Genomic DNA, 8,438 nt, shown 5'->3' on the forward strand with positions numbered 1-8,438 from the left:
ATACTACTGATTGGCCTACATTGTACTTATGTGGGCTGAGAGTAATCGATTGTGCTGTATGGCAGTTTACTTGCATATCATAGATGTTCACATTGCACACAGCTACTGAATTGCTTTCTGTTGCACTGGCCTACTGCGGCCCACTGCAAATAGATTGTAGTGGCATGGGCCATGCCATCATTATAGTGGTATACCGGGACTACACGAACAGTTTCACTGGTGCACTGTACTTACTGGTAGATCTACATCATGCACAGCCTTGTCACTGCTTTTCTCACTTTTTATTAATTTACTGTACTGTACACATTTTGGCACAGCTCTTCCACAAGGAGTTACTAGTATTTTCTTCTGCATACCTACTGTATACAGTTACCTGACTGGTAACATCTATGGCTGTGAAATCACAAATTTCTGGGTTGACAGCCTCAAACCTAACTTTATACGATTTGTTTCTAAGAACGTGCTATAAGAAGTATTCTACTGTAGCTCGCAGGACATGGAGTGAGTTTGGAACACCACTCACTCTTCTGTGATTTGGATGTCAAATTATGAAATTCAGTTTGTGAGGTAAACCCATGCATGGCACTCACTCCTATAGTATGACTCGGGGTAAAGTGTTCCAACGCATACTCATTCTAGTGAATAGTTGTGTGTCAGTTAATCGGTGCCCAACGTTGTTGCTGCTGGATAAATACATATTCTGAGATAACTGAAGCTACACAGCCGTCTAATGTTCAAACATGCATGCATCGAAGGGGCCGTAACGAGATCTGCAAGGCATGATTCTATACCTATATTCGATGCTCTCTAGCAGGACATTCATCTGCCTCATTTTCTCTGTGCTGCATTGATGAGCGAAACAGCATGCTGTCCGCAGATTGAATATTGTGTATAGACAGACGTGTATGTAGTGGTAAAGCTCAAATACATGTACAACATGACAATCAATAACAATCCCCGTGTTTTACAACAGCACAAACCCAGCACCGCAATTCTTAATTTTGGGCTGTGGTGTTCTTAGTATTCCAGGCTGGATGTTCTAGGCTTCCACGCTCTTGGGCGCACGACTTTACTGTGCCGAAGAATATGTTCAGCCAATGAACCCAGAGCTTGGTGGCATGGTGCCATGGAACAGCCTTATGCATGTGGCTTTCACTACATGCACATGTACAACGTTCAATTGACGCGGAAAAATCAGACAAGGACTTTCGCAGTTATGAGCAAGGTCCCCACGAATGGTCATGTCACTTCACAGAATACATGAACTGATAGAGTAGACCTCGGTCCCCTCAGAGAACGCTTGGGTGAAGTCGGTTTCAACTGAGGACATGTCCAAAACCATGCAAGTACTTGAGCTGCTCATGAACCCCACAATTATCAGGCCCACCGGAACCGGTCTGGTTGGTCAGGTTATCACCGGACCAACTTGTTGGCCACCAACAAATGTTTCCTGCTGTAGAGGACGTGTGTACCCGCCATATCACACACAAAGTATACAAGGCCATTAAACTACCGGACCAATCAAAAACTGCTTCCGGCGGTACTGATTATACAGTACAGGTTTAAAAAGCAGCTCCATTTTTGTCATACATTAAACCAACTCTGTCATTGCTATGCTACTCAAAAAGAGTAGTGATGTTTATTCACAAAAGAACCACAATGCTAGCAGAGAAATTCGATATTCTCCAATTTTAGGGGCACTAAAGTACTATGCAAAAATTAATGCTGCATGGTCATTGTTATGAAGCAGTCACCTCAGTACAGCAATTAAACAGGTTGATTATGTGAACGAGATCACGGCAAATCTTCTTCCATCAGTGCTATTCAGTCTTGAGTGGTCCACTGAGGTAGGAAAACAACCTGTTCGGTCCTTCCATACGAGAAACAGAAATTGAACATGTTCCAGGGTGGAGGTGGCGAGCATCGGCAATGTAATGCACCTTTAGGCCAACACGACCATCATTCCGACATGGATTCTCAAACACCTTCGCTCGTGAGAGTGCCTCAGAGTGGTATTCATCCACAGATGGCAATCCTGTAAAACACATGAAAAGACATAGCAGCAACACAAAGAAACCTAATGTTATAGAAACGAATTTGAAAAACAAAGTCTACTGAACCAAGGTACAACCACACTCCAGGAGGCAAGCAAAAGTGCATATAATCCGAAGGTTGTGCTGCCTGTATGTATTGTATTTATGGATTCATGGATTCTCCACAGGCCTTAGCCTAAATCGAGGGAGTCTCTGTCATGCCACACTGGATACAACATGCTACCAGAATCACTTTCCCCAGTATTGATGATCTTTTCTTAGGGTGTTATATAAAACACATCTGTAGCCACTTCATCTTGCTCACGAAATCATACACCACCACACAAACGGGCCCTTCGGCTATTATACTTTGGGTGGTGATGTATGATATTGATAATCTATTGCTACTAGGGCTGAAACGATTATATCGGTTATCCGTCTAATCGATCATTACAAGGAAACGATTTCGATTACGCGATTCTAAAAAAAGAACCGTCTGCAAGAATCAAAAGATGTCATGTACAGCACTACTAGATACTGTACTTTGTCCTTTTCCTCGTTTCTTTTTGTTGTCCATATGTTTTCCAGTAGGGCTGTGAAAAAATAAAAAAACTGACTGTCTGCACCTGCACGTGATGTGCAGAGTACGCTAGAGTACGCGGTTTATCTGCACGTGTGTATGTACATGTATATGTGTATATTTCAACACGGCATGCTTTGTGCTGGTCTGGCGCGACAATTTCTAGGACGCAGTAATCAATATCATAATCGAATCGATACAAGGGTAGGTTAACCGATAGTTGAAAAGTGTAATCGTTTCACCCCTAATTGATACCATATCCAAGTCTGACTCTCACCGTGAGATCCTGGCAACAATATTACCTGGTACATGACATATTCAGACACTGACATAAGCATCTTTTTGGAACAACACGTGTGCCTATCTGCTAGTGAAATGTGACACACATGCAGAATTAGTCATAGCTAATTTTACCCCCTCACTGTTGTATGCGCAGACTCCACTTTGCGGTGTCAAGTACTCTTCTTTCGGTGGGCTACTTCACTAAGGCGCTTGTCTAAAAGGACTCACGTTCATCCTGCAAACCTACACGACTTGCATAGTTTTCACTGTCGGCCGAAGTCCATGCATCGCACACATTGAGATTCACTCCCTCCGTACCGGCCAGTACAGAGCTGCCCACCAATTGAGTCTGTTTTGCGTACTCAGACTTCTGATTTTCCGTATCTTGCAGTGTTTTGCGTACTGCCGTGTACATTGCATGCATACTTGCACTATAAAGTTTTTTGACACGCACATGCATGTCGGTGGCTGCATTTGGAAGTGTAAAACATGTGTGACTTGCACTCACGACATTATTTTTTGTGCTACATGTACATGTTGTCGTGGTACGGCATGCACTCACTTTGGTACAAGACTATTCATCGCTCAGCTTACACTTGCAATGCTTCTACACAGCTGATTGATCCTCTTCAATTTTCTGTACCATTTGCCCAAATTCTGTAGTGCGAACAAGGAGTGATTTTCCGTACAAATACAGAAAATATTTTCAGTTTTTTTTCAGTCATTTTCACGACATATTTTCTTTATCATGATCCCCGGGGTGTACGTGTGGCGTTCTTACGAACGCGGAAACGCAGTCTTTCTAACCGAGTCTCACGTGCACTGTGAATTTGTTCTTCTTTTATTCACAATGCCATGTATCGATTCATCGCTTCTTCGCACCTGAGATCCTGTGCAACAGCGATTTAAAGATTAGCTTTATCAAAATTAATAGTGATCAGAGAGAGAGAGAGAGGATCAGTTGTGGGTGCTGTGACAGCATAGAGTGTAGATTGGTGCAAACATCATTGCCCAGCAGAACCGTATTCATAATCATAGGGACCTGCGTTTAGCATTACATTTTGGAAGCTATTTTTTAGAATTTTTACAGGCCCAATAAGCCTGAAGAGAAGAACACCTAACTTAGACTGCCCTAACGTTATCGAACGCACTGCCAAAGTAAAAACAACATTTGTAATGCAAGCTCCATTGTGCATGCATGGAGGGCACATGGGGAAGAGACTGAGAGGGTGAAAGTGAAGGAAATTTGTTCCGAAGTCAAGAGAATCCGAGGAACCCTTGCTGCATTCTTCAGTTCGATAACGTCAGTGGGTGCATCTCAGATGTGTTGTGTGCCCAGACATACAAGTAGCACTAACCTGAGCATGAGAGCTGCTTGTCATCATCGTGGTCAGGAAAACGAAAGGACGAACGAAGAAGATTGCTGACCATGACGAACAACAGTGCATATCCAGACGACAGACGGCTTGCCAGAATCAGTCTGGTGCATCTTCAGGAATCTTCTTTCCTAATCGCATTCAGCAGTCAGCTTCGAGGTCAAGAGCGCGATGATATTTTCAGAAGGAATAATTTTAAATTTTTTTTAAATTTTGGGGAAGAAGCTTCCTTTCTAAAAAAAAGCGTTCCTTGCTTTCACGCAAGGTGCCTTGCGGGACATGTCGTCGACAGCACAGTGTCGGCAGATCCACGTTTGTAGGCTGCAGACCCGGCAGACGTTTTGATCAGCCCGGCCTGGTGGTGAGATTTTGGACCCGGGAGTACAAAAAACTGCTCGCATCCCAGGGTGCTCAGTTTCGCTCTATCCGATCGAGTAAGGCTTCCAGAAAGGCCCTCAGGTGCGCGGCCTGCGGTGCCATAATATACCTCGCTCCGCTGCATGCAGCCAAGTGCCGCGGAGCAGCGGAGCCGCGGAGCCGCAGTGGAACCCGGCCCTAACGACCAATCAGCAGCCTCGGAGAGCGGGCTTTGATATTCCATCAAAGCCCGCTGTCATTGACAACCTGTACGACAAAACCATCAAAGCCCGCTGCCATTGGCAACTGTACGACAAAACCATCAAAGCCCTGATCATGCCCAATCTCAGTCTTTTCAAGGTGATCTGGCTATAAGAACAAGAAACCGATAAGGGTGGTGGTCGGGGATGCGGTGGCTCTCAACTTGTGGAGTTGGAAATCTAGCTCCAGCACCGCAGAACTCTCAGCAGTATGCAGCGTGAGCAAGGCGTGTATGGTCGAAGTGAAAATACTTCCGTGACTCTTCAGCCACGTCTGGCTCTTGACACGTAGTCCTGAGAAACTTTCTCACGAAACAGGTTTTTCGTCCACTGACATTACTTTCCCTTTGCTGTAATCTCTGTGTGAAACTTACGAACGGGACGAAAACGACATGCACTTTAGACTTCAGGCTGCTCTGAAATCCCAAACGAAAGGCCGACATTGTCCACACTCGAGATCACCCAAAGCGAGTTTGATTCAAAATAATAAAAAAATGTTGGGGATCGTCTGAAGCATATTCAAGCGAGGTACAGTCGGGCTTGATGACTGATCAAAGCCCTCGGGCCCAGCCCTTGGGCCTACGGCCCTCGGGCTGGACCCTTGGGCTTTGATCAGCCATCAAGCCCTCTAATTACATGTACCTATTATTAATATTATCCTCGCGCCATCATGGTCATGATGGTACCATGGTGTCATGACCAGGGTGACAGCATGTCCGTATTTTTTCTGACAAGACCAGCTAGCTATGGTCTATCAAATAATGTGGCCAGGCTGTTCTAGCAAGTCATGCATGGGCACAATACAATGTCATGTAGTCAAGAATACCCTTGATGTACGATGACTATGACGTCTCCTTGGAAAATTCCGCGATTTTCGTGGATTTCTGCGAATCTAGCATTTTCCGTGGAAAACGTGCAGTTTTCTCCATTTTGCGTCAATTTTCAGTGAATTCGCGAGCCCACCCTGTACAAATTTTCGTGCATGGTGTGTTCTGTGCGCTGCTACGTGTACTTCTTGGTGTATGCGAAGTGCATGGCTGTGAACTTTTGTCCCCAGGGCCAAACTTTGACATCGCACTGTTCTTCGCGCTTCGAAATTCCTTGTTAGGTCCTCCACTCACCACGTTTTGTCACGTTTTTGTGGTCCATAACTATTGTTTCAAGACACTACAGTGTCTGCAAATTTACTAAGTCTGGCCCACATTTTTCACTGTTTTCGCCCGCAATTTCTTGCGCATATTTCCGAATTCCCCGCAATTTTCCAGGGGGACAGTGTAGTCCATTGTTACCTGATTGTTACACACATTTGCTATAAAATTCCTATGGGCTGTTTATACTTTTGAGGTTATCCCAACAAATCCATTTACTAAAATGCCATACCCGTATCAAGCGTATGTACTACTCCCTGATGCAAACTACTTACTAAATTCGTACAGAACAGATGTCAAACAAGTACATAATTATGTCCTCTATAATCTACTACAGTACCATGATTACAGATACACGAATGGGAGCTGTTCAACTAACTTACTTACATGTACCTCAGACAGTACTGTAATTAACCACGGGATGATCAAAACAAAAAAGCTATGTATTACACAATTTACAGTCAGACCTCCCATAACCGCACACATCCGTTGTTCACAATAATATCCGGATAGGCGAGGGAACCGGATAATTGAACACACATACCGTATGTATGCATGGCATATGCCGTAAATCGGTAACCAACAATTTTCTTCCAGATGGCGAGGGATCCGGATAAAAGAGGACCGGATAAGCGTGGTCTGACTGTACATCCATCCAGAACAAAATCATCCGATAACCGGTTAACCTGGGGTTGTATTTTCCTTGGTGAATGGATGTAATCATGTTTACAATATTAATGTACATGTACATGTAATTCAGATACAAAGTTTCAAACCATGGATGATGATATACTTGTAGTTAGTTTTCGGAAAACTGGCTTCAGTCTGAAGTCAGACATTCTTCAGCTAAATCACATGTGTCATACATGTACATGTAATTGTTCATTGTCGGTCTAGCTAGCCACCAAAACAAGCCTTGTAAGTTGTATATTGTACTTGTAGCTGAGTGCTGGCAAGAGTCATAATAATTATACACGTACTGGTATGCGTGGTCTTATTACTGTAGCGTATACTTCGAATTACACTCTTGATCTTTCTTATCCTTATGCTGTTGATGTCGCCTTCAGAGTTCTTTGTCCATCATGCGTGCAATGTTGCTTTTGTTTTGCTTTTCGAGTCTCCGGAGTTTTTGGTGCTGAGCTCTGTGCATACCGGTGCATACGGTCATCACTACATTAACAAGTACATGTACGAGGTGAATAGCAATTTCTGGACATGAAAATAAATTAGAGGCCCACTGGCTGTGTGTTTTACATTTTTCATATCTATTTGTATCTATTTTATGGCCTAATCCTTCATCTTTCCAAATATGTGACAATTGCTCATGCTGTGATCCCAGAGACTTTATAGCAGGATGTTTTCGACAGGCCAATTTGTTGGCCTAAATTTCAGTGTATGGAATTCTGGACATGAAAGTAAAATAGGCATCCTATACTGTACCATTTTTGTTATTTTTTCTATTGGTGGACTGCAGTTGGCCTCTTCACACTTCCAGCCAACAGGTCCAAGACTATACAGCGTCTGAAGTGGAGGGCACATGGGGAAGCCAACGATTCGTCCATTACTTCTTATTTTACCAAAATTCAAAATTCTCATGCGACATAGTACCACAAAACTCGTTGAAATGCCTCCCACGAAAAGGCTATCAACAAGGCACCGACACGAGGAGAAACTACAACAGCCCAGCTGTCAACTACAACAAGGAAAAACTTCATCAACCTGACTGACTTGACTCTACACGCGACGAAAAATTATTTTACTCGAAATGTCCAGAAATGTCCAATGTCCAGAAATAGCAATTCACCTCGTAGTACAATTATGTACTTTTGTGTTGTTTTGCGTCCAGGATTTCCTTTGACAAGACTATTAATTGTTCGTCTTTGTGTTTGACTTTGAGTAGAGTTGGTTACTTGCATGCAGTGACTTGCCTTGCCTCTCTGGCTTGAGAAGTAATACTAATACATAGTAATAGTTGAGTCGTTGAGTCTTGAGACTTATCAAGACGACAAGAGTCCATACCGGTAATAATCGGGGACTTTGCATGGGTGATGCATGGGTGGACTCTTGCAGTCTAGTCTTGCCTTGGTGCTATGCTTGCTGTATGCATTTCGCTACTGTACATGAGTTGGTAGTATAGGCCATATGCGATAACGTCAAATCCGCCATATATAGGAGCCAGTTGGGGTGGCAAAATGCCCAAAGCGGGTACAGAAACCCCTTATATAGAAGAATTTGGGGTGGCAAACGTACTATGACGTGTATCGCATAACCTCTACATGTATAATAACTACCGTACTCCCTAATATTAATAAGTAATACAGAGTACAGTTGTACATGGCAGTGCAGCGCCATGGCGGCTTCGTTATGATCTGACCGACGCGATCGCTTTCCAGCCAGGCCAG

The sequence above is a fragment of the Sycon ciliatum genome, chromosome 1 (genome assembly GCF_964019385.1).
Source record: "Sycon ciliatum chromosome 1, ocSycCili1.1, whole genome shotgun sequence".
NCBI lineage: Eukaryota > Metazoa > Porifera > Calcarea > Leucosolenida > Sycettidae > Sycon > Sycon ciliatum.